Consider the following 26,677-nt stretch of genomic DNA (forward strand, 5'->3'; position numbering starts at 1 on the left):
ATTATCACCCCTAGACAGGTAAGTAACTTCACACCTTCTGCAAGAGCAACAAACTGCAGTCCATGCTAAACAGATCTGCATGCACTCCTCTCATCCCAGCCTGGTGGAAACCCAACTGCAGCCATGACTTTACCCGTGTGCCAGTGCAATGAAGTCTGAAGACAACATGAAGGCAGAGATCTTGGAGAGGCTGGCTCCAGGCGAGCTTCGCAGAGGGCTGCACAGAGACCTCAGGATTCCTGCAAGGTTCTTGGTGTTTGGGTACATAATAGATACCTTTGTTTGCAGCAGATCTTTGTTCCCTTGCTCTTTTATATTACAAAAAGAAATAAACAACAGGTTTACTCCTTCACATGCCAGTGACAGAGGCATGGCCCAGCACTGCCTGTTAGCAACCAGTCCCTTCCCTGAAAACAAAAAGATCCTCCTCATAAGAGCTCCCAGGAAATCTCGTTTTCAGCTCCCTGCCTTCTCCCCATCATAATACACTCACTGCTTAGGGTCATTACAACTGACCTTATTTTCCAAAGCAAGGGAATTTCAGACTTTTACACTGGTGTATTCCCTCAAGTTAAATGTCAGAACCACAAGCTTCCACAAGTTTCACAGCCTCAGCATAGGACAAATTTGGGAAAGGAAAACAGTTTGTTGTCTTTTATTTTCAGCCTGCTAAAGATCTCCAAATAAGGAACCTGAAGAATTGTTACAAATCAAATAAATAAAATTTCAGCCTTCAGCAGTCACTGATGCTGCTTAATAGAAATAACAGATAGCTTGGCAGGAGCACACCTCTGCTGAAATGAAAAGGAAAGACTACAGGTATTACAGCAGTGGAAGTCCTCACACAAGTCAGAGCTTTACACCAGCTAAGGGGATGTAAGTGCTCTGGGGATGCACAGGTCTCTGTAATGCAACTGCTCACCAGAGAGAAAGGAGGCACTTTCCTCAGAGATAACTGAAGGGAAGTATCCATTGCTCCATTTCACATGGTACTGAGCCTTTCAAGTCTGGGGATCAGGCCACCAGAAGAACATTCTGGCCATACCTCTCCTTCTGTTTTGTGCCTTTCCTGACACATAAGTCTGTGCCCACTCTGACCCTCACCCTTTTCCCACAGCAGGGGATAATGAGACAGCAGCTCCTCTCTGCACCCAGATACGCAGAGCTGTGGGACAGAGGGCCAGAGACAGTGCAGGCTAGAGCCTTGCAACACAAAGGCAGTCAAGCTGCTCTACAACCCCCCCGTTAGCGTTCAAAAACACAATCACGGGGGATTATATGTGGTGCTTTTTATAAAGAGCTCTGGGAATCGGGGAAAAAAAAAAAAAGACTGGATGTGGCACTTGCTGCCATGATCTAGTTGAACAGTTAGAACATCGGCTGGACTAGATGATCTTATAGGTCTCTTCCAGTCTTGAAATTCTGTGATTCTGTGAGATTCTCTATATTCAACCCAAATCTGACTCCGACCATACATCCGAAATGATCATGTTTTATACTCTATCGTTACATAACTTTCATATTAATTATTAAACTTATATTGTTCCATTGTATACATAAATTTAGCCCCTCTCTGAATTTCTAACATAGTTTCTCACTATTCTTCTTATGGTTATATAATAATTACATTTAATTACTAAACAATCATCACATCTAACAATTATATAATTTATCATACTGCTTACACAGGTGCAGTTGATCTGGGAAAGCACAAAGCCTAATATTTTTGATTCTATCTTTAACTTTTTCCAGGGTTCCACTATCACCCCCAGGTGGAAAGTAAATTCTTCAGTCACTCCAAAGGGAGGGAATACACCATCTTCAGCCCCCTGCTTTCATCAGGAATCAACACATATGCTCTATCACGGCAGACATCTCCAGCTTAGCTGTGGGAACAGGAAATAGATGCAGTTCCTTCCGCATTAGATATGGACAAGAATCATATTTCCATTCTCTCATGCTCCTTGCTTATCACAATTCAGATCAACTATTCTACTGCAAAAAGCAAAACGTCTTCTCTGGTGATTTCTCCTAAGTAACTTAATCAAGTGGGGAAATACAGTCAAACTGGCAAACCCAAGATAATTCAGTGTCAGTCAGAGTTGAAGTATCTTAATATAGAATGTATATTATGAAAGTTTATCTGTAATTTACGAAAGCAGCCTAACCATTCCTCCTATGAGGACTTAGAAAATTTCACCTTAATTAACAAAAGGCTGATGTTGTATATTCAGCTTCTTCCTCCTGTCACATAACACATAGGAGATAATCTTTTACAATCAGTTTTATCTAGGAACGTATGACATTAGGGAACAGGTTTAATACCATGACACCGAAAGTTTATCCAAACTGACACCAGAACACTAAGTATGCTCTGTCAAATCTTAAAATCTCAGGAAAGCTCTTGAGGTCTTGTGTTCACCTTTCTCTGGTGTATTTACACTAAAATTCAGGGTCAGAATGTGCTGAGCTCATAAAAGAACATGTTCCCCAGCTAGTACAGCAGCGCCCTCCTGCCTGCCTCCAACTGAGATGTTCTGCTCATGAGATCTCCACCCTGCATAATGTTCATGGCATATCTCCCAGCCTTTGCAGTACTAATTATCCAGTTCTCTTAGTGTGATTGAAATAAGTAAGTCTCCATGACTCAGAAAACAAAATATTTGCATTTCTGCTGGCTTGTCTATTGCAAGACAGCTCTTAACAGAAAGCAAATTCCTGTTAAAAAAGAAAAAGAAAAAAATTTAAAAAAAATTTAAAAGGAAAAATAAGAAAAAAAAAAAAAAAGAGAGAGCCAAAAGTTATATAAGCAAACTATAAATCTGCCCAGGCAAAAAGAGTAAAAAAGAAACAATGGGAAGAAAAGTAAAATGAGCGTAAAAGGCATGAATTAAGGTCTTTGAAGATTACCAGGCTGGGTGAGACAATGGTCTGGAGGTCTGGTTTTCACAAGACAGGAGCAAATCCAAAGTGCTCTACTGCCCTCTCCAAGCCTTCACGGCCATCTGGGCAATGAAAAGTCATTATTTGCTTTTTCACAAGCATCATGGCAGAAATAGATCTCAATGGGGGGCACTGCACCCACCAACAGCCTCTGAATGCCCTGAGCAGCCTCCACTTCCTGAACTGTGAGCTGCACCTGAGATTAGGCCAGACTCAAACCAGGCTACAAGCATGCTCTGCCCTGCTGCCCTGACTGATCATTGTGCACTCACCTGCTGACTGGAGCCCAGGCTGAACCTGGCAGCCAGCACTGCCTGCCTCTGCAGTTGTGCTCTTTGGGTGCTGCTGCTGAGGGTGCTGCCTGTGCCAGCAGAGGGTGGATGGAGCCCCTGCACGCTGGGGAGAGGCAGCTCCAGCCCAGTGTGGTCCTTATGGCCTTGATGGACCCCACAGCAGCTTCACACGCTGTTACTTTTCCATAGACAAAGGATGTAAAAGAGACAGGAGGACAAAGACTGCTAGAGAAACAGGGTGATTATAAGTTGTGACCGTTGTTAGACTTCCCTGTCTTCGTGTGGGTGGAATTATTTAATTTTCTCTCAAACCACCTGTGTTTGCAATTGTTACAAAATCACAGGCAATGCACACTTATTTCCATACCCTACACTATGCCATGCTCACTACACAAACAATAATTTCAATCTCATACCTTGTTTCCCCTTTTCTACCTTGTTTTTAGATAATCAACTCACAAAAAAGAAACTCCTTTGAAAAGACACACATCTCAAAGATATAAATTTTAAACTGTACTGTAATTACATGCCTCTAGCTTTTAGTCTTTCTCCCATTTTCTAGACTTAATTACTAGAATGCTATATTCTTACATTTTTAATTAGTTAACTGTTTACAAGTAGGATTTTTTCTGCTATGAAGTACTGCATCCTTAAAATATTCATTCATGCAGAATTAAGTCCAGGACCTCATTAACATCTTAATTAACAGTACCCAGGACAACTCAGGAAAAAAGCTGCCATATTTGCAATCAAATCTACCCTCTGAAAAAACTGAAGTTTCGTCAGGAAAGCTCAAGAGTTCTGAGCAAAATATAGACCTCTATTTTGGACTACAGCTGAAGTAAAACTGATCTGGCTATTGAAAACTGTAAGGTGCTCAATTATAGGTTTTGGAGAATAACTCTGCTATCTTGGGGACTCTTCCCCCTAATTTACAGGTAGCAGTAAAATGAAATGCAATCAATTACTGAAAAATGGATTTATTTTTTATTATTAACATGAAAACTTTATGTGTTGAAGCATGAAAATTTTCTTCCATGAAGAAATCAAATATTAAGTTTACTTATAGTTTCTGATAATGAAAAAACATGTTTAACTTTTGAGTCAAAATAATGGCGTTAGTCTGTGCCATTTTACAAGTTTTTATAAGTATTTACAGGATAAAACAATTATGAAACTATTTCTGTTTCACATGTAGCAGTAAGAGACAAGGACAGATGATATCAGAAGTAGGACTTAAAAAAAAGAAGCATGATTATGTTGATTATGAAACTTAGTCTAACACAACAATAATGTTTTCAGGGATTCTTTGGCTTTCTTAATAAATTTTAAGCTTAGTTCAAACAGGTGAACTGAAAACAGCACATCACAATTTTATTTTTTTTAAATCAGTGATCCAATTGCCTTATCTCAGTTGGAATAGAATGAAGGGAATTGCCAGAAAAGAAAAATTCTCTCCAAGTAGAAATGTGCATCTGCCTATCTGGCGAGGTCTTCAGCAGGACAGAGCACATTTTTTTGGTCTAGTCTGGTACAACATACTCAGTCTGTAAATGCACTGCAGAGAGCACAGTAACTGGATCCACCACTTGCATACAACAACATAATCACTTACCAACATGTATTTCTACTAGTATGGTGGGTCTTGCACTTGTTTTTGTGGAAAGACTTGTTCCACAAAGAGACAGACACAAAATGGTTTAACAACAGTAAGCAGATGCATCTCGTGCCTGCCTCTGTGAGCTTGTCCATGCTAGGGAATAACAGCCAGGGCAGCATAATTACTGCAGTGAAGCTGGGCAATGACAGGAGTGCTGCTGAGCACCACCCAGCCTGCCCAGAGCCCGTGTTCCTACTCCACATCCCTGCAGGTTGATCAGCACAGCTGAACTTTGCCTGTGCAGACAGGCTAGCTGATGGCACTTGCTGTAATACAGACACTACTCCCCACAACCTGGCAATTATGTTAAGATAAAATGTGCCTGCTCTTTAACAGGACACAGAAAATAGTGAACTATGTGAAAAATTCTGCACTCAAAATGAAAAGGGGAATTTATAACTAATCACTGTATGAAGATCTAATGAAAACAATACTCAAAATAGGGAAAAATACACTCCATCTTGCCATACATACTATCTCACATTAAGAAAGATGACCCAGAACAGTAGATATAAGAAAGGAAGGCTACAAAAGAGAGACAATTAGTCAAGTTAACAACATGGGAACGATTTCTGGAAGAAATGGGTTAACAAGAGCAGAGAAAGGGAGGGAGGGAGGGTTTGGCAGCCGAGACTGGGAAACTGTTCCAGGAATACAAGGCAGTAGAAACAAAATGCAAAGTGTAACCCTAACCCTAGGGAGAGCAGTAAACCCAGCCGTGGGCTAAGGCTGGTTCTAAGGAAAAAAGCTGTGGAGGAAGCCATGTTGGGGCAGTTCTGTGTTCCCCTTGGGATGCCTTTTGCAGCTGCAGTGTGCCTGGAGCTTTGGCTTTTGTGGTTTTCAGGACCCTAACCCTAGGGGAGTGGGAGTGTGAGATAACTGGAGGGACACACAGCGTGTCAGAGAAAGTGACAGCTCACATTGCTTAAGGAGGCACAATCGTATTGGCTAAAGACAGAATTTTCCTATGACATTAGGTCTAGCTTGCCTGCATTTAAAAAATCATAGTTTCCTCTAATAACCAAAAGAAACATGGTCTAAAAGGCTCAACAACTCCTCTTCAAAGACGAATTCCACCAGAAACAGGCCAGCATGCTTACAGCTTATGCATTTAGTGCTGATAGAGGAGGGCTCATACAGTCTGGACCTCTGAAATTCACCATGTCACACAATAGTCCAGACACATTGCAACATTACTGCATCCATATCCTGACTAAAGGCACTACTGGTTTGGTTGTGAAAAGCTAACACGCTTGCTGTACTCACTGCGTTCATCCCTCTCCTTTGTCTAGAACAAAGTGTTCTGGAGCAATGGAAGGCTAGAGCTACATCAAGTAAAGAGTAAAATTGTCTCAACTACCTTCCAACAGTGATTTCTGCCCTTTAAATTGTGAACCATGTCCCACACACAGAGACAAAAGTGGTATTAGTTAGCTGACAGTTTCGATTACCTGAATTAAAGAATAATCTCAAGAAACATTATAAATGCTGAAATTTCATCATTAATGTTGAAATCCCAAGTTCAAATGTGCTAATTGATGTCACTGAAGTAACAGATACTTTATAGTTTTCAGATCATTTAACACTATATCTTGTGCATGTATGTGATGGGAGAGAAACAACTGCATTTAGCATTCAATTAATTCAAACTTGACTTTGCAGCAACACTATAACTAAATAATTCATGCTTTCTCATAGCCTCAGATTAACACTGTACTTCCAGACATTATGTTTTCCTCCTTTTTCTACTCAACAGTGTTGCAAATGAGAGAACAAAGACAGTCTGGATCCCAACTCTGAAGTTTCCTACCTTCTTCATTGCAGACAAAACACCAGAATAAATAATTTTTAGCTAGACAGCAACTCTGATGAGCTATGTTACTGAAAAGTATATAATGATAAATATATTATAAAATTTTAGACATTAATTTTAGAAATACTGAAATTAATTTTAACTCTAATTATTTGGTCTACTTAACTATCATATAATTAATTTGGTAGCTAGAATATAGAATTATAGAATATAGAATTATAGCTAGAATATAGCTACCATATTTCTATATGGTATATAGAAATATAAAGGTAAAACATTTTTGGAAGACATGCTGTTTTCTTATACAACAAAGAAATGAAGCCTGTAAAATTCAGTGTTCACTATGAATCTGGGTTAGTCCTTCTGCAGTAATTTGAAATGCTTTGACTTTGTCCCCACTCTCCCGTGAAGTGCTAAGTGACTTGCAGAATATCTGTGAATGCAAGTCTTAACAGAAACCACATTCAGAGGACCTGCTGACATCTTGGTACCTACAGCAAGAATCCTGCCCCAGTGGTTTCCTGTTTATTTTTGCCCATATTCCCCATTGCCTGCCTGAATTTTTCCAAACAATTTAGTTGACACGACCAGGCAGCATCATGAGGCAGCTGCCTGCCACTGGATGGAACCCAGCCTCCTCTCTGCCTGCCAGGTGCCAGCTTTGCTGCCTGACCTCCCTCTCAGCTGAGAGGGGCATGGAGAACAGTGCAAATTCACCAGTATCACCCCACCCCTCCCAGGAGAGCAGACCTGAACATCATTCTCTTCCTCAGCCACACAAGGTGACACTTTGACAAACACATTGGTCATTTCAGCCTCGGGAAACCCAGGGACACGGCCTTGGTCTCAAGCCCTGGTGTCCCTGTGCTCAGCCAGGCTGTCCCTGGGCAGCAGTGCCACAGGGCATGGGTTAAGGGTTATCAAGTTTTCAGCCTGAAAACATGATAACTTTCAGCTTTCTGCTACCCTCACTCAGCTCCTCCAGAGTTAGACACGATGACTGTTTTCTAATTCCTGCATACATAAATTAAGGACCCAATTTTTGTCCTCTCACCTGAATGCCAATTTCCCAAAGCATTCAGAGAGGAAGACTCCACAGACGAGCTACAGGTGAGGATTCTGTGTTCAAGAGACCAACATTAGGAGTTGCCAGAGAAACTTCAGTGCCCTGTTTGGTTTGTGTCTTTCTGGTTTTGCAGGGTTAGAAGAACAAAAGGACAAACAGCATTATCACAGGAGATGAGACAGAGTGGGACATATAAATCTTAATTTCTCTTTGTGCACTGGTCCACAAACAGAAGAAATGGGTTCAAAGAATCTTTAAGACAGTGAGATTTTGTCATGTACTCTCTGGGAGGGAGTCAGACATCATCCTAAACGCTAGGGAGTTCAAGGGTAATGAATTCCCCAGCTGACTTCAGTCCTTTACTCCACTTCTGCCTTGATGCGGTTACACATTCTGGAAGTCCATCCGGAAAATGGGAATCACATGACACAAAGACGCTGAGCATCAATGTCTCTACAACACTTTGTGAATGTATCAGAATGAATTGGTATCCTGGTGTTACCTGGGTAAAACACAAACTTCAAAACAGTGATAAGGGTGGGATTGCCACCACTTGCTGCTCTACTGCAAACACTCCAAAGAACCAGATCTGAGACAGACAGAAAGTCCAAAATTCTCCATCAGTTCTCAATTAGCAGAAGGACTGTAACTCAGCTTGGTTTGCTGACAACAAACCAAGGAAGATGTGAAAATTCTCTTCCCCTCCACTGCATTTTCCAGGGTCTCATGCATTTCCTTTGCTTCACTGCTGTTATTTGCATCAAAACAGGAATCACATTCATTCAACAAGAGCCACCTTGGAGGTTAAACTACAGGCAATGACATTTAATTTATTGAAAAGAGGGAAGACAGAGAGTTTATTTTAGTCAAACTACTTATATGAAGAATCACCTTAGACTCTGCAAATACCCTGCTAAGAATACAAATAGAGAGGACATATAGGAGTCCTCTATGTCTATAGGAGAGTTCCACTTTCCTCCACAACGCTAAACAGAGTAGTCCACCAACTGATGTAACATCTGCAGGCTGAATCAATGCCATGAATGCTTCCACCTCAGAAGTAACACCTTATCTTCTATCCCCTGCTCCTTATAGAAATACAAACCAAACAATCTATCAGTGGGAGACTCTGGAGGTTTTTATTATGTGCTCTCCCACATTCTCATCCCTATCCCCAGGAAGACTCTTTGGCCTTCACACAAATATATTCTGCATTTGAATTTTCAGTATAAAAACTACTTACTTATTCTGAAATGAAGCACACAATATAGAGTGGTCACTAAGCACTAGAAAAAGACTGAAAAGCTACAACACACTAAAGCAGAGAGGGGTAAACATCTCTCTTTGGGTTTTTCAGTTCCAAAAAGGAGAGTCTCTGCATAATCTTAGTTCATATAAGGGGTATGAAAAAGCAAGACTATGCTATGTTCATACAATACCTAACTTCACAGCCTTTTGTTTGGAAGAAGGCATCACATTGACTGAAAGCAGCTTTTCAAATAGCAAGCTACAAAACCAAATTCCTTTGAGGAATATTTTGCATTAAAAGTGGCTTTATATTTGCAGTGAAATATTCCAGCAGCAGCCATATTCTAAGAACAATGTGTGCTCCCTCATCACAAGCCCCTAGGCTGCACTTGCTGACTCCATAGTGAATTTGTTATTGCCCTAAGAGAGCATTAGATAATGAAGAGCTCAGAGTTTTCCTTTCACTTCATGCCTGGGCTCATCATAATGTGTGCAAGTAGGCTTAATCTGCAGACCTTCCCTCTTTACATCCTCTCCCTCCTGTTTTCCAACAACCCAACATTTTTTACAAACGAGCACTATCGAGTGTCTCTTTTGAAACAAGGTTATTGAAACCATCACTTGCTTTTTAGCGTTGCAGAGAATAAGACAAAGGTCCCAGCTTTCAAACATAACCGAATGCTTCTACTACTGCACCAGGTGATGCCATCACAAAGCATCAGAAAACAGGCGCCCCACAGTGCGATAACTACTCCAATACCTGCTCCTGTCCAGCTCTGCTCTACAATTGGCACTTCATCCTGCTGCAAGAAAAATTCAGCAAGGTCCAGGTGTGAAAGGAGGTACAACAACAGGGACACATCTATATATACCCAAGTGGTAACACCAGGTTGAACAGGGGCCTTGCAATGTGAGCTTAACTGTGCCTTGAGGCAAACGGCTGCTGTCTTCCTGAAACACCTCTGACATACTGCAGCCTTTTGCTGTGCCTAACACTGTTCTTCCACAGGAAGGACAGCAGCAGGGTTAACAACTTTCTGTTATATTTCATCTAAGGTGAACAGTTAATACAGCATTTCCAATGGTTTAGAGAAAAGAGAATGTTTATATTGAAAGATCATTTGTATTTTTAGTAATTTCCTTCAAATCATCAAAGCTGAAAAGCCACATGGGAGGCTGTCTGACAATTCCAGCAGAAGTAAGATTCAAGATTTTTGGAGTCAGCAGCAGCCCTTCAGCAGGGTTCTTTGGCTCTCTTTTGGTTAAGTATGCCTATCAAAATGTACCTTTTCTTGATATCTTTGGGATTCTTGACCTGGATGGCTTATGGAAAGGCCACATCCTAAAACAATATGGAAAAAAACTCACTGCAATTTTAGCTAACATATGACATCACTTAAACAGAGATCATCACCCTTCCTCATCCTTTATGAGCCAAATTTGAGGAGTGAAGGGGAACAGTAGAGAAGGTAATTGAAAACTGTGTCTACTCTTCCATAAAGTCACATTTGTGAGGGCAGGTTTTAGAGAGCAACAGTCTACACTGATGCTTACAATGCAGGCTAACCATGTAACTTATATTTGTTACTTTAAAATGAAAAACCAAAGACCATTAACAAAAGAGACCTGGTGAAAAGTCTCAAGTCTATGCTCCAGGCCATGCTCTTGCTTTCTACATCTGCAGTGTCTGGCCAAATTTCAGAAGCATCTGTACTATTGACATGAATGTGACTGGTTAATAAAAGAATATTTTCAAAGACCCAAATTCTGTTTAATGTGCCTTGACCAAGAGAATGGCAGCTACATGTCAGCTCAAAGATCAAGAAGTTTCTTAATGACCAGAAAAATCCTCAGTGTTCCAATTGAATCTCTTCTCCAAGAAACTAAAAAAATAATGGAAATCAAACACACTGTTAACCAAAGGATCATCATTTACTAGTCTGTGGTTAAAGGAAAAATAATATGTATAAAAATTTCAATTTCTAACCTTTCATTTTGCTAAATATTAACTAAGCAGAACTAGCTTTGCTCTTGAGATGCAAACTGATGCTCTTGAGAATTTAGATTGCTGTGTGACACAACACTAATAATTTGGTTTAGTCCTCAGAAAACATATAAGGCATCTTCTGATTTTTTTAGATCTTCTCTATAATGGGTCTGATCTTTACAGTGATTTCATCAATTACCAATATTGCTGAGATCTCTTCACGTACCAGTCAGGTAGCCAAGACAATGAAGGTTCAAGGGAGTGTCTATTTATAGTGCATCATGAGCAGCAGCCTAGGCAAAGGCGTGTGCAGCTACAACCACCTTCCCCGTGCTACTCAAGTGCAGTAATGAGCCACCAGTTCATCACAGGCCAGATTTCATCCTCCTCCAGCACATTTCAGAACATGAATTTAACCCAGCAGCAAGGTTAGATGCAGAGACATTCTGTGGGGAGTGAAAAGGAGAGCGAGGGGAGGCAGAGGAGAAGGAACTAACAAAGAGCTTAATGAGCAAAGAACTATAGCAGGCATATCAGTATGAGATACAAGCCCTGCCAACTCCACTTAGTGCACTGCCTAATACAGTCACTGAATAGCAGCTCCTCCATCCTCCTCTCAAAGCATTGTCCTTGCAGATAATGACTGGTTAACAAGCAGTCAAACAGCAAGGCATGAAAGAAAACAGTGTTTTCTTGTAACAACCTAGGTAGCACTTAGACAAGTAACAGCGTAGATAGGCACAAAGATTCAAATTCCTACCTTTAAAAGTGAAATCCTTACATGCAGTTACTCTATCCAGAGAGGTCAGACAGTCAGCAACCCAAGGAAAGACACAGAGCCAAACGGAAAGCAAGAAAGCCTAAGAAGTGGTCTTCACAAAAATCATGCAGTGAGCTGGCCTTTCTGGGGAAGGGCAGCTGGGCTGCACAGTTGGTAGATGGATAAACCATTAGTACCAGTGGCTGCCTTCCCTTTAATCAGTGTTGCCAAAATCTCTGACATTTTGTCAACCTAAGGATGCTGTAATTTTAAGCACAGGCAAATGGAAAAATGTAAATAAATTCACGCTATTAAAAAGAGCACGTTAGTGCTGAGCATAAGCATCATTAACGACTACTACACCATACAGCAGCTACAGGTAGGTGGTGGGCAAAGCACAGTCCCACGTAAACAATCCAAAAGCACAGCTCCCTTCCCCCCAGAATCTATCTTGCCTTGCAGCTCCTCTCTGAAAAGCTTCCATGTCACTCCCTGAAATCTCAGGAACAATGAGAGGAAAGTAAGGAAGATGGTGTGCAAAGGAAGGCATGGTCCAGTGCAAAGGAAGGCATGGTCCAGTGCTCAGCTTCTCATGGCACACGGCAGATTCGAGATGCGACTCAGGGTGGGAACAGCTCCTCCATTCCTTCTTCCTCTTACACACTGTGCATCTAATCACGGTGGGGTGCTGAACTCCATTTGCACGGCAGACAATGGGATCTGGCAGCAGCTCAAAGGCATTTATAGCAAAGTGACTGAACAAGCTCACTGCTGGCGCAGGCAGGCGAGCACGCAGAGCGCCCCACTTCCCTCCCAGTCACTACCCAGGCTGCAAAGGCAGGTGCTGCACCATGGGCAGCCAGCTCTCCTTTTGTTCCAGTGGCAAGGGTGAAGGAGCAAACTGTAAAGGTGCCACCACCAAGAACAGCAGCACCTAAACCCACATCAGTAAGGTAGAGGGAGGTGGGGAGTGAGTGGGGAAGAGGAGGGAGAGGGAGACAGAGAAGAGAGAGGCTGGCAGGCAGAGGGAGAGCAAGCAAGGCAGGCAAAGGGGGAGAGCGAAAAAAGGGAGCCCACAGACAGCAGTGCCTGGCACCCTGACAGCCTGCTGCCAGAGTTCATCTTCTGAGGCTGTCACGGGTTTATGGATGCCTCTGACTGACAAGCTGACAAGATGAAAGAAACTACACTCAGAAAATGTATTCAGCAGCAGTAAATTGCTTCTCTTGCCTTAATGTGGCTTGCAGATTCACTCAGGGAACTGATCTCATTTGGGGCGGTGCAGGGAGCAAATCAACTATGTATATTCAGACACTATTATTGGAATCTGGAGACTGGAATAAAGCTACAGAGGGACAAAGAAAAATCACCTTCTTGTGCACCACTAATAAAAAATTAACATGTTAAAAGAACAAATACATAAATCTCAGATTATGCTCTGTCCCTGTGTAAGCACTTTTGGTAGCAATGGTTGGGGGGTGGGCAGGAGCTAAACTCCTGAAAGCCTGGCACAAGAGGGGCTCTCTACTTCAAAAGGTAACAGGAAACGGTGCAGTAGAGAAGCAGAGAGACAGGCAGGAAAGGAGGCACTTCCTAGCACAGCAGCTTACTCTGCTCTTCAAAGATGCAATGCCTCAGGTATGCTCAAAGTTGTATCCTTTGCCAGTCAGGGTTTGGGAGTAGAGGGTTTTCAGACAGGGTGACATACTAGCACACATCTCTAGAGGAGTTCCTATAACAGGAGCTGACAGTGCACAGCAAACACTGCTGTAGCAAGACAGGGCGACCTTAATGCAAAGGAATGTTGCAGGGTACTAGAGAGCACTCTGGAAGAGGCCTGAATCTCACTGATTCATCAAATGCCATCTCTGTTATAAGGTGAAAAAAGCACCTCCTAAAAATTTTATCCTGACGATAACAAACTAAAAACTAAAATCAGAAACAAGGGTCAAGCACCAGGCTCTTGGGTTTACCTACTATAATTTAACCTGCTTTTGTAGAATGCCCAGCTTCAAGGTCTGCCTTAAAGATATTTCCTACTGTCTCATTGTTTTGACAGGACCAAAAAAAAACAACAACTCTGGTTGAGTTTCTACTAAGGTAGAAAATGTTTTAAAATGTTTATTAAGAGTAAATTACTTTCCTTTTCAATTAACAATAAAACTAATTCTGAATAGGCACACAATAGGTATTCCTTCTGTCCTACAATGGCACAAAGATTTGCTCAGTGTTTTTTAATCCTAGAAGATATATTACAAAAACATTACATTACCTTGTATTACAAAAAAGCACAAATTCTTCATTCACTTTTTTAATATGAAAACTTAAAAAAAGCACTTGAAGTATTTCAAATGGGAAAGCACATAGCCACAAAGATATTTATTGCTAAGTGGTGAATAAAAGACGAGGTGCTGCGGGATAAGGATTACACACATAAAACTAGAGCTGCTGTTCTAATCAATCAATGAAAGATAAATGGAAGTTGAGCTCCTTTGAAAAATGTTGTTTCCACATCTAAGAGAGGAGACAATTCTCTATTTTGCCTCATTCAAAAAAAAAAAATCATCTCACATACATGTCATGCTACAATGCAGCACTGCGAATCTGCAAGCCTTTGTGAACTGCAGATGGATAACGCTGACAAAAATTTTCATAGAATCATAACCTAAAGCCATTACATTTTTGAGCTCCCATCTATGCCAGTAAACAAACCCTTTCCATTCAAGCTGCAGTACGCAAACAGCAGATGTTGGAAATCTCTTGATACTCCACTAATCACAAAGATGACAGAAAATTCTGACTCCACACAACAAAGAACCAGTTTTTAGAATAACTGAGATTTTCATGATGGGTTTCCACTATACACTTAATACACCTTTCTCCAGTCTCCAGTGTTTTATAGAGATTTAGGCTTACTGGACACTTGCTGGTAATCTTTTCAAATCTATTAGTTTAGAAAACATTAGAAAGAAGAATTACTACTGCTCCATATACATGAAGACAATTAACTTTTGCTTGCTGCCTAAAGTCACAACTTCAGTATTTCTCTCAAAGGTTAGACTTCCTCTTCTTCATCCTCCTTAACCAAACCTCCTGCCCAACTACTCCACAATGCTCCCTAGATCAATGGCAACCAGAGGAATAACTTAGCCCAATTGAGGTTAAGCACCATTTAGGGGCAAGTACATGAACTACAGTCTTCATGCCAGCAGGTAGTTCTGGTGAGATTTCAATGGTATTTTTCTACACAGTTCAGTCCTAATTACCCTACCACAACACAATAATGCAGCTCTGCACAGTGTTGGCTTGTGGTGATGTTTTCCAAAGAGCCCTGGAAACAAAGGGGGAAATTACGAATATTACTACCAGTTAACAAACAGTCTCTACTGCTGCTCCATTTAAGGACAGTCTCCCCTTCCAGGCAGCTTCCTACTCATTGGGATAACCCTGTAGGTCTTTCAATAACATGCCCAGTGCTGATTGTGATATACAAGGCCTTTCTGACACTACTGCATGATCTTTATATTTGCTACTCAATGCATTTTAATCACAGAGACAGCAGGAGCACAACTGCAGAATCACACAACACCAGAGCAGAGGGTCTCCACCAGAATCAGCAGACTACTTCTGAGGGGTCCAAGAAAACATCACCAAGAAAATTAAGCCAATCCTCAGAAGCTTTAATTCCATGTAAAGGTGTCGGTATCTTTATTAGGTAATTTTTTTTTTTGGATTTGTGAATTAAAACAGATTGAAAAGGTAATTTTTGTGAGGGTAATGCCCAGAAAAATGAAAACTAATTCAAAATATCTAGTCATGATTCAGATGAAAGTCTCTCTTCTGTCACTGGCTGTCACTGAAATTGTGCATGCTGCAGTATTTATGGACCAGCCAGTATCTTTCCTCTACTTCTAACACCCATAATCTGGAAAACTCATCTAAAAATCAGAATCAACAATTCAGAGAAAGAAAGATGTCTTTTAGAGTCCCTACACCTTAAAAAAGAATCATGGTTTTTACAAAAATGTTAACAGTATTTGCAGTATTTCCACCTCACCAGGGTCATACTGTATAATGGCATAATTTCTAAGATGTTGATAAAATCCAAACTGCTTGCTGTGTTTTATATCAGCTTAAAAGAGCACATGATACCAAAGTAAATACGCTTCAACTAAGTGGCCTTAGATTGGAAATAACCCAATCTTGAAACATTAAATAAAAAAATAGCAAAATCCAACTGTCCAAGCAAATCTGCTAACAGACATATACTGAAATCCTAACTTCATAAAGCAGGACACTTGATAATCCTCTCGGATGCCTCTCATTCATTGAGCTATACTACAATGTTTACTTGAATTTTCATTAAGACTTTAAACAGCTGGACAAAACACATTGTTCATGCCCTGCCATGCTTAAAGGGTATGTTTTTCTGTTACACGTTTTTCAAAATACCTCAGGTTTATTATGGTTTTCACACTGATTTCACCTGAGAAATAGTGAAGGCCTAAATGGTTCTGGCTACCAAGACACAGTAAGACATGTGCTTAGCTTACATTATTTGAAATTTTTTTCTTGATCAAGCCTTAGTTGTAAGTCATCATGACACAATAGCACTGATAGTTCTATCTTAAACTCCAGAGAGAAAGACATAAATCTAGAATGGTTTATGGTAAAGTGCCAAGTAAGAATTACTCACCCAAGTTCTTCAGTCACACACACACACCCACACACCCTCCCCATCCCCAGTCTACCCTGTTCACAGACCTTGTCCCCCCAAGGGCTCTGTCCACCATCTCATTAACTCAATTTACCATATTCACAGTTGAAGACAACACACAGGATATAATGTAGCCAGTCCCATAAATCTTGAAATTCTCACTGAAGCCAGTGAAGACCAAACATATTTGTGTGTAAATTTCCCTGAAAAATTTCCAGCAAAGATAGATTACTATTGAGGTACTTAAATACTGCACTTACTAGTTGAAAAAAGTTTATTTCCTTTGAGTTTCTCCCTTCTTCCTCACCCAAATATTGATAGAGAGTATATATTACCTTAGCTCTTTTCAAAAAGATACTTGGGCACAACTCAGATTTTCTAGGGATCACTAAGGGAGAAGGTAAAACTTCTCATGCATCTTAGCAGCTGTGGAAGGGATAGAAGATTCAAGGATGCACTTAACCCAGCCAATATCTGCTTGTTAACAGAAGAACAGTTTCCTCTCCTGAATCTTCTCTTTAACTAAGGATAACAGAGACCCACCCAAAGCACAAGGAAGAGTACAATTAAACCCAACAAGAGCTTATTGCCTTAAGAAGCCATGTAAACATTGCCAGAATGGAGGCTGGGATTGAGCAGAGAAAGGAGATCAACTTTGCAGACTTGAGTAGGTAGAATCTCTTCAGCTTCAATAAAGTAATTTTATTTGCACGTATTTTGGTAAATTTCTAGTTGGCTTGAATGTTCATGTCACCTCTGGTGAAATCTACCCTACCTGAAATTCAATCAAAGACAGATATATCACATTATCCTTTTTTTTGTCCTGGCACTGAAACAGAAAACAAGAGTGGTTCTTGAAAAGGTCCTTCCTGCCACTCTGGTTGTAGTTGATGTTGGAATTAAGAGGAGAAACAAAACAAAGCAAAACAAACAAACAGCAAAAGGTCTGTATCCTAAAAGCACACCTCTGTCTCTAACAGCAGGAGACAAGTGAACCACTGTCCACTCCATTTGGAATGAGTGCCTATCCAGCAAGGCAACAATTTCTGAAGCCAGAAAAAACATGTGAGTGAAAACTTTTCTTTTTCTTCAGTGAAACAAAGAGGCTTTGTAATTGGTACCAGTTATATAATTAAAATTTGTGTGAGATGGCAGTAGAGGGAACAAACAACCCTTCATCCCATGAAGAAACTAAAGGTGTCAGTACCTGAGGCACCATCAGCCTTTGATGACATGGACTACTCTCAAGCGGAGCTCCACACACTCCCTCTGCACTCTGATTTAAGGCTGGGCCTGGCCCCCTGCTCTCTGCCTGAACTTTGCTGCAGGTACACCAGTCTGCAGCCCTGCCTCTGGCTTCACCTCCTGGACTGACTTAGGCTGTAGGAAGCTCTTCTTCTGGAAAGATCCCTCATATACATGGTGTAATGTGAACCCAGCTCTGTCTTTGGCCCTGTCTCCTGGGTGGCCTTTGGACCCACAATGCTGCTTTGTCTCCAGCCCCATCTTAAACTCCTGGATGGAACCTCATTGCTCCCTCTTAGCTGGGAGTGTCAACAAACCCTGTCACTAGGGGCCAGCTCTGCCTGCCATGCTCAGACCCTGTGGAACTGTGCCCCATCAGTGGTGGCACTGCTGCACTGGGGTCACCTTTGTCTTCTGACTTACCTCAGCTCCTAGCTCGTGCTGTACACTCACAACAGGCTGGTGCATAGCGCTTGCAGGAACAAATGTAAAAATCAATGGAAGCAATATTCATCTCTTAACTGTCAGCTGCCCAGGTCTTTTCTGGGAAGCCCTCCAAGTTGTCCATAATCAAAACATAAGTTGATTTCTGAAGCCTTTAAGCATGGCCTTCAGACAGACCTTGGCAGTTTGGTGTGGATCCTTGGACCAACAACTTTAATACCAGATACAGTAAATAAAATCTGAGAGACTAACAGAGTTTTGTAATATATTAAGCACATGAATCATTTTGTGAGAGAAGGTGAAAGAAAGGAAGAATATGCATCTGCATTTATAGAAGAAAACCTAACAATAATGTGTTACTTTTAATCTTCCATGTTAAGGGAGGGGAAAATTAATATATTGAACGCAGCATTCCCCAGCCATGATATTCATTTAAAATGCATGATGAACAGGGTAAAAAGGGTCAGAGTTAAGCCATTCAATTGACAAACAGATGATACATCCAGAAGGGAGGAACAGGCCCCCACAAAGCACCCTAAGTCATGCCCTTCTGCTTTGTAATTAATTATTTGTTTCTGTTCAGCTGTGCTCACATTTCTTACCTCACAGATCTCCAAGGCCCACTTGGGGACAAAGTATGCTTAAATGGAGGAAAGGATAACGAGGTTAGTGGGTATGGCTATGCAGTTACTAGTCTTACATGGCCTTTCCACTTCATAGTGCTTACAATTTCAGGTAGTTAATTAATTTTTGTATTAATATTTAATACTTGACAGACTCATCTTCAGCAATAGCCAATCCTTAAAAATGATGTAAATTGTAGCTGGCAAAAATCCACAATGAATGTGCCAGTTCTCAAACGTCAGACCAATAAGCTAATTGAAATGTTTAAAACTAAATCCTGTCCAAGCACTAGAATTCATCCCTATTGAATAAATGTGGCACAATGTCATGAAGGCACACTATTTAAATAAACTAGCACACCTCTGGAGATGCTTCGATGACAGCACCCCTTTGATAATATTAGGTCAATTCCACAAAGTTTCAGAGGAACTGGTTTACTGCAATGTGCTCCAGACATGGAGATGAAGAACTGGTGACTGCAAAGGTGACTGTCCTGGCAGACAAATCCTCATTAGAACCAACTAACAAAACAAACACAGGTAGGAACAAGAAAAAGTTAAAATATAATAGAAAAGAAGTTATTTGCCCCTCTATTTCTGCTACAACTGAATAGAGTTGAGATATCTCACAGGAAAATAAAGACTTTTGGGAAAATAAATGTTTTTTGAAAAGTATGCTACAGGCATTTTGGCACTCTCTGTAATTTAACTGTGGGATATTGCTGGCATAGGCAAGAAGCATTAAGACATTAGTCTTAAGCAATTAGTAAGTATTGCTAAGGATGAACTAACCATGTACCAGTACAAGGAAAGCCTAAATTCCACTTTTAAATTAATAATAATAACTTAAAATTTCCAATAACTCTGCTTTTATGTAGAGTGAAATGGATTCTGTATGGACTGCCTGGCTGTATATTCTAACTGCATGGTCCCCTTTCCATCTCCTATAATTTCTGCATTTCTACTGTCTGTCCCATTTTCTACCCTTTGTGTCAATGAAATCAGTGGTGTAGTAGCAATTTACTGTGGCTCTACCTTAAGTCAAACATTGCTCTCCCTTTGCTCTTCTAGCCATGCTGTCATATACACACTGACACTAGCAGAACACATGAAGTGTTCCATTAATATTTTGACTCTCTCACTTATTATAAATATCTATTAATGTGAAAGTTACACCAAATGTCTCTGGAAGTATATCATTATTCAAACTGAGTAGAATGCTAATGTGGTCACTACACACTCATTCTACTCCACGTCAAATTATTGTGCAATTTATTCTTTTTAAAACCTCGAGTTTGCAATCTTAGCTGCAGCTTCTTCTACCAGTTTACTCTTCACAAGAATGTACTGCAAGTATACAAACATGTATCACACATTTCAAGTAATTTTTGTTCCTTTACTAGTCTCTCTGCAAATATCACCTGCAAAACTGATAAAAAGTTTACAGGAGACAAGATTTAGTATTTGAATCACACTGGAAGGAGTTATGATAACAAGGCCACATCACCTACATAGGTCATACCTCTCTTCCAAAATCCTTTTATCCAACCAAGACCTAAGGACTCTTGTCTACATGTCTGTAGAAAAATCAGGGTTATGGTTAGGGTTGTGAAAAAGCATAAAGCTGCAGTGTGAGTGGCTGCCAAAAGAAAGTGAGACCTGGGTGGAAATCAGCCTGGGAAGAAATCTTTCATTTGGGCAACAGTATCAGAGTCTTAACAGGAAAATTCAGTGAAGTTCAGCTTCTGGTTGACATACAAAGGAATTTAGAATTGTGGCCTATGTAGGGCTCAAAGAGCCCAAAGTCTTTGTTTCAGCATATCCACGTTTCCTTTCCTCACCACCTCAGCTACTGTACACTGGAACTCAGCACTAAGCACCAGCTCTGTAATCTCCTTTCCATAAACCCAGGCTACTTGCCTAAGTCACGAGCAGTTCCACCCTCCCTTCTCTGCCCCCGATTTTCTGCAGTTAAAGCCATAGTGGTCTACTCAAATAAAGCAATCTGAGAAATCCATACAGCACTCTTTAAGGCATGAAAAAGTATTTCAATCAGATTTGTTCAGCACACATACAGAACTAAATCATCCCTGTCTTTCCAAGAAAACAATCTAAGAACCTTTCACTGGACTGCATCATCAGTCTTTCTACTGCACTGACTGTAGGAACTTCCACTCCTAAGACAGGATTAACACTTTTGTAAGTATATTAGCACCTGAAAATCATAAATATTACAGGAGGCTGAATCTCTGCAAGTTTTCCGTCAGACAACCTGGCAGAACAGTGCTTTTTTGCTACATTAGAGTGCAGTATTCAAACATATATACAAAATAAACTCCACAAGAATAACCTTCCCTCACTATTCATCCAGACAGAAAAGAGGGGAGAAAGAAAGTAGGACTCCTTTCCTTCAGCACAGAACTTTGACCAATCCAGTATTTCTACTTTTAATTTTTAATTACATTTATGATAGTTCCTGTGGGTTTAAGTCATCAATGCAGTTCCAGTATGCTGGGAGGAACATAAATAGTTATTCCCAAAGGGATCTTACAGCTGTTATGCATGGGTCAGAGACTCTGTGAAACGCAAAACCTGAAACTTTAAAAGCTTTTTAGCCCACATCCTTCCCATTTCTTTTCAAAGGCAGAGTTAATGGATAATGAATGACATTGCCCCATATTTTGCCCAGAAGGTATGGAAGTAATAACTCCATCTAAATAAAGTAATATTTTGCAGTAAGCAACCCAGTCCTATCACAGTATTACAGTCCCAGAACTGCATCAGAAGTTCCTTCCTGATCTAAGTTAACTCATCTGCCACTTTGTGCTGACAACAGTACAACTGAAGACCAGAGACATGAAATTGTTTCCTCTGCAACTCTTTATAGAGGGATGAAAGAGAGTGCACCTTCACACTGCAGCAAAATAGTCTAGCCTCCTCCTAAATCCACGTCTCTTTTCTGACATGAGACTGCTCAGGAGGACTTGAGGCCTTCCCCTCACCAAATCTGAATATATCAGTCCATAAAAATGCAAAAGATTGTGCACTTACCTTTGATCACAGTCTGGTGGAGGAAAACACTCATCAGTTGCTTCACTCAGGAACAAGGTTCTGTTTTAAAAAAAATAAATAAACAAAACAAAATTTAAAACAAGATTCTGTTAAAAAAAAAAAAAAGAAAACAACATTTAAAACAATCTTTCCCTCTCTCTCTTCCCTAAGTTAGCCTTCAGCAGTGTTGGTAAACATTTACTTAGCAGGAGCACTTGGGCTCTCCACAAGCAAGGTAATGATTACATTACACTAAACAGGACATGAGGACAGATGGAGGCCCTGACAACAGCCATGTTGGCAATGACTAGACAATGACACAGGGCTGCACTGCAGCAAGCTCAACTGTGCATGAGTGAGAAAGAGTGGGGCAAGGTGAGAAGTGAAAAATGCAGGGGGGAAAAATCCCCCAGTCAACAAACCAGGATCCTGGATTTAGAATCACAAAGGAAAAAAAGTTCACAGAACAAGCAAATTCAGTATGAGTTGAGAGAACTGGAAATGCCAGCACAATCTGAAAGGGATTTCTCACACCTGTTCATTAATATTGTCGTCTTTGAAACAACCAACAAAGCAAACTATAACACGTTACCTTCTTTTGTCTTAGCCACAGCTAAATCAGTTCAGTAAAACTTCAATGGTGTGACAAAGTCTGTGTAGTCTATTCCCAAAGCCTTCAAAATTAGGTATACTGTGAACTAAAAACAGGCTACCCCAAGGAGGGAGTCACACCCTCCTCCACACCTCTGCCTGGCTGGTGATCACAGGGATGGCAGCACTCTGTGAAGCTCAGCTGAAGCTCAGGAAATGTGTCTGTGTACACAACACTGAGCCAGGCACAGGGAGCAGCTGGCCAGGGGGGCGTCTCACGAGTCACCAACACCCCCAGGGAGGGGCACAGACTAGACTGCTCTAATTTTACTGTACCTGTTGGACAGCCTCTGAAGTCAGATCTTTCACATCAGGTACCTCTGTAGCCTTCCAGTTCACACAGACCCTGATTCAGCAAAAGTTCTGACCTTTGAGTTTCCAATAATCTTTAATATCTCTACAGCCAATTACTGAACAAGAACCACACTTGCCCTGCCTGTAAATATAACGAAGCACACCCAGCTCTCTGCCTTCCTCACATAATTACAAGAGCAAAAGTTTCTCCTCTTTCCTGGTTAGATAAAGATTAGTTTAGTAAAAAAAATCACCTATCCTTCTGCAGGACACAATTTTTCTCTTTTCTTTTGATCTATAATTCTTGTCTTCCTTCATTAAATAGTTTGAGAAAGCAGAATAAGAAGCCCTGCATGCCTGGCCTCCGCAGATCCCAAAACACCAGTGTAAACATTGGAACAGCCAGATGAAACCACAAAACAACTAAACTACAGGAGATGTGAATGTTTGATTTCACTGTAAAAAGAATAGACAACTAAAGAAACATTTTTTTCACAGTACAATCCCATGAGAGTCATTGAGAAAAACAGTCAAATTAGGAAGTTAATTACTAGCAGAATTTATAAAATTCTACCCTCATGGTAGTAGGTAAGACCCACACAAGTAGATACCCCAACACCCAGCTACTAGCATTTAATAGAAGTTTCCCATAGGGGCTGGCTCTCTGTTTCACTGCAAAGTATCTTGCACTCTCTGGTGTAAACTATTACCAAGATGCTGATTTGGAACAGGATACAGTATCGCTCTGATCTAGTTGATTTTACTTTCCAGAATACAGAAAACTTGAAAAAACCCGAAAGAATTAACAGATAGCAAATACAGGGGAGACGCTCAGAGAGGAACGTAAGTTTCAAATAACTTTGTCTTTAGCTTTTAAAAATTAAACTTACTCCTGCTTACAGAAACTCAGAAAATTGTTATAGGAAGGAGGTGAAGAAACTGCTCTTTGTGCCAATTCTCCACTAGGGCATGTCAAAACAGATACAAGTAGAAATGCAACAGAGCTTGGTAAGAAGGTAGCAGAATTTAATGCCAGCTGAATGGCATAACAGGGAATTTAAACTGAATGCAATACTTGATAAGTGATTAAACACAAAGAACAGAGCAATATTATCAACCAGACAGAAAAATATATCAGTAAAATAGACTGGACTTGGCCAAATCTGATTTTGCTACAAGATTTATTTTACAGAACCTCAATTAAAGGAGCATGAAGTCATCGTGAAAGGGATGACACGGTTGTCATTTCCACAGAAAGCCAAGTGAGGTGGCAAAAAACTTACCTAATGATTTCCCATTTCCCTCCTCCATACATACTCTTGTGCCTATGTCATCCCTGAGAAGCAAACAGATCTGTATGTTTGCAAAGCCCTCAGCACAAAGTGTACATTACACCATTATCAACAGCTGCTTAATACCAGCTCCCAAATGCTGAACAGAAGAGGCAACCCCACATTTCATCTCTAGGCATCAAAGCATTTACTAATGGAAACAAAACTCTGCCTAGCACACAATTAAGTGATTTTGGGAGGATGTCATTAACTCTAGAAGCATCGTGTCTTTTCCCATGTTTGTATTTACTTGCAAATTTACCAGCCATAACAGTGGAGTGGGAAAGCTCAGGAGCTTGTATGCCAGCCAGGCAGGCTCCTGCAGGAACTCCTGTTAGTCAGGGTGTGTACCATACAGAGACTCAATAAGCAGTGACATTTGTATTCCTGACAGCTTTATTTCTTCAATCACCAGTCACATTGGAAGTTTCACTTTACTTTTTTACTCCAGAAAAAATAAAGGCCAAATCTCAGTATAACAGATGCTGCCTGGAAATCCCATGACACATATGAGAGCATGTGTGTGGTCCCCCTTCACCATTACAAGATAAAACAGCTTTCAGGAAAATGAGAAGGGTACTTGGTTTTTTTAAGCATAAAAACCTTAATATTTACACTAATCAAATATAACAGGGTCCTCTTAGTCAGAATAATAGTATTCACAGAGGAGCCCAACCAGGCAGAACTATTTTCCCATGAAGACCTTATCCTCAGTCTGGGCAAACAATCCAAGTCACACCAGACAGACAACAGTTCTACCCTGTATGTCTCTGTAGTAATTACCAAAGAAACACTGTCCTTAGCTTAAATATTAATAATTTTAAAAGCCCAAAATACAGCAAAAATATATGATAAAGCATACATGGGGAAAAGAGAATATAGCTTGATATAGTCAAAACATGCAAATATTTATAGGAATATGAGAAGAGAAACAAATATAGAAATAGAAAGTAGGACACAGAATAGAAAGCCCTACTTACAAAATGGTGGAAATTTTAGTTAATTTCCGCAAAAAAATAGAATTCAGAATAGAAACCACAGCGACTTAAGGTCTGTATTCCTTCAACAAATACTTTATTAGAATTGTGCAGTTTTACAGTTCAAAGCTGCAAAAAGATGAGCAAAGATAGGGCTGGCTTTCTAGTGGTTATAGGAAGTAGAGTATAGATGGACTGCAGCAATCAAACTGGAAAAAAGGAAAATATACATAGAGAAGGAGAAGAAGAAAGACAAAGCTATCTGGGAATGAGTGAAACCAAGGAATAATTATCAGAAAATATTACTGTCAGAAACTGCAAATCCTCAAGAAAAAGGACCATGCAGAAAACTGCATTCATTGCCAGAATCTTCCATCTTCAAGTGAAAGAAATGGAAACTAGGCAGCAAGGATATACTTGAAATAGTTAATTAAGGACATCGGACAACAAAACAGATGTGTTCTGACATGAACACATCTACCTTAACATATTTATTTGAGACTACACCTGAAATACTGCATCCAGCTCTGGAATACCCAGTACAGGAAGGACATCAACCTGTTGGAACAAGTCCAAAAGGTGGGGGACCACCAAGATGATTAGAGGGATGGAGCACTTTGCTGTGAGCAAAAACTAAGAGAACTGGGACTGCTCAGCCTGGAAAAAAGAAGACTTTGGGGTGACTTAACTGTGGCCTTCCAGTACCTGAAGGAAGTCTATAAGAAACATGGAGACAGACTACTTACAAGGGCATGTAGTGACAAGACATGGGGGAATGGCTTCAAACATAGTAGGAGGAAATTCTTTACTGTGAGAGTGGTGAGACACTGGAACAGGTTGCTCAGAGAAGCTGGGGATGTCCCATCCATGGAAGTGTTCAAGGCCAGGTTGGATGGGGCCCTGAGCAACCTGGTCTAGTAGAAGGTGTCCCTGTCCATGGCAGAGGGGTTGGAATGAGATGATCTTTGAGGCTTCCATTCTGTGATTCCATTATAGTTCCTTTAATACTCATTCACATATATCCAGCAGAATTGGTTTAGGAAGGTAAGTGTTTTCTGAGACACACTGAAGCTCTCAAGTGAACTTGTATTTTTCACAAGAGAAAGCAGTCCAATTTTCAAAGTCCTAGATCCGATCCCTTAAATTGCTACTCTCCCTCTGGTATGAGGGCTGTCTTCAATGTAATACACCAGCAAATTTTTCACAACAGAAGAAAAAGGCAGAACCACCTGATAATGGAGAACCAGAAGCTGGACTTTAATTATACTTGTGGGTCCCTTCCAACTGAGAATATTCCAAGGTTTTATGATCACTTTGATAATGTTAAGCAAATGGCTTAGTACAGTTCATCATTCATCCAATGCCCTAGTTCAGATCTTGTATGTCCTTCCAGGGCATCACCTTGCCTGTGCACAAAGGAAAGGATTCCTCCCTAGGAGCCTGTTCATGGCACAAAGGGCAGCTGGCCCAGGCCCTGCCTGCCACAGCATGGCTGTGCTTGCAACCACGCTGCTCTGAAATGCCTGTGGCCCTGACTGCTTCAGCAGGCTGACTTTCAGAAAGGCCAATACAAG

The 26,677-nt window shown here is 40.7% G+C and overlaps 1 protein-coding gene across 6 annotated transcripts in view; it reads right to left on the reverse strand.

Moving 5' to 3' along the window:
* NDST2 (N-deacetylase and N-sulfotransferase 2) overlaps positions 1–26,677 on the reverse strand; it is a 126,732-nt gene that overhangs the window by 29,288 nt on the left and 70,767 nt on the right. For all 6 annotated transcript variants that reach the window (XM_063163784.1, XM_063163781.1, XM_063163783.1 and 3 more), the window contains one exon: positions 21,851–21,910. The gene's annotated coding sequence lies outside the window, so the exon portion shown is untranslated. The remainder of the gene's footprint in view (positions 1–21,850; positions 21,911–26,677) is intronic.

Source organism: Melospiza melodia, chromosome 9 (assembly GCF_035770615.1).
Source record: "Melospiza melodia melodia isolate bMelMel2 chromosome 9, bMelMel2.pri, whole genome shotgun sequence".
Classification (NCBI taxonomy): Eukaryota; Metazoa; Chordata; class Aves; order Passeriformes; family Passerellidae; genus Melospiza; species Melospiza melodia.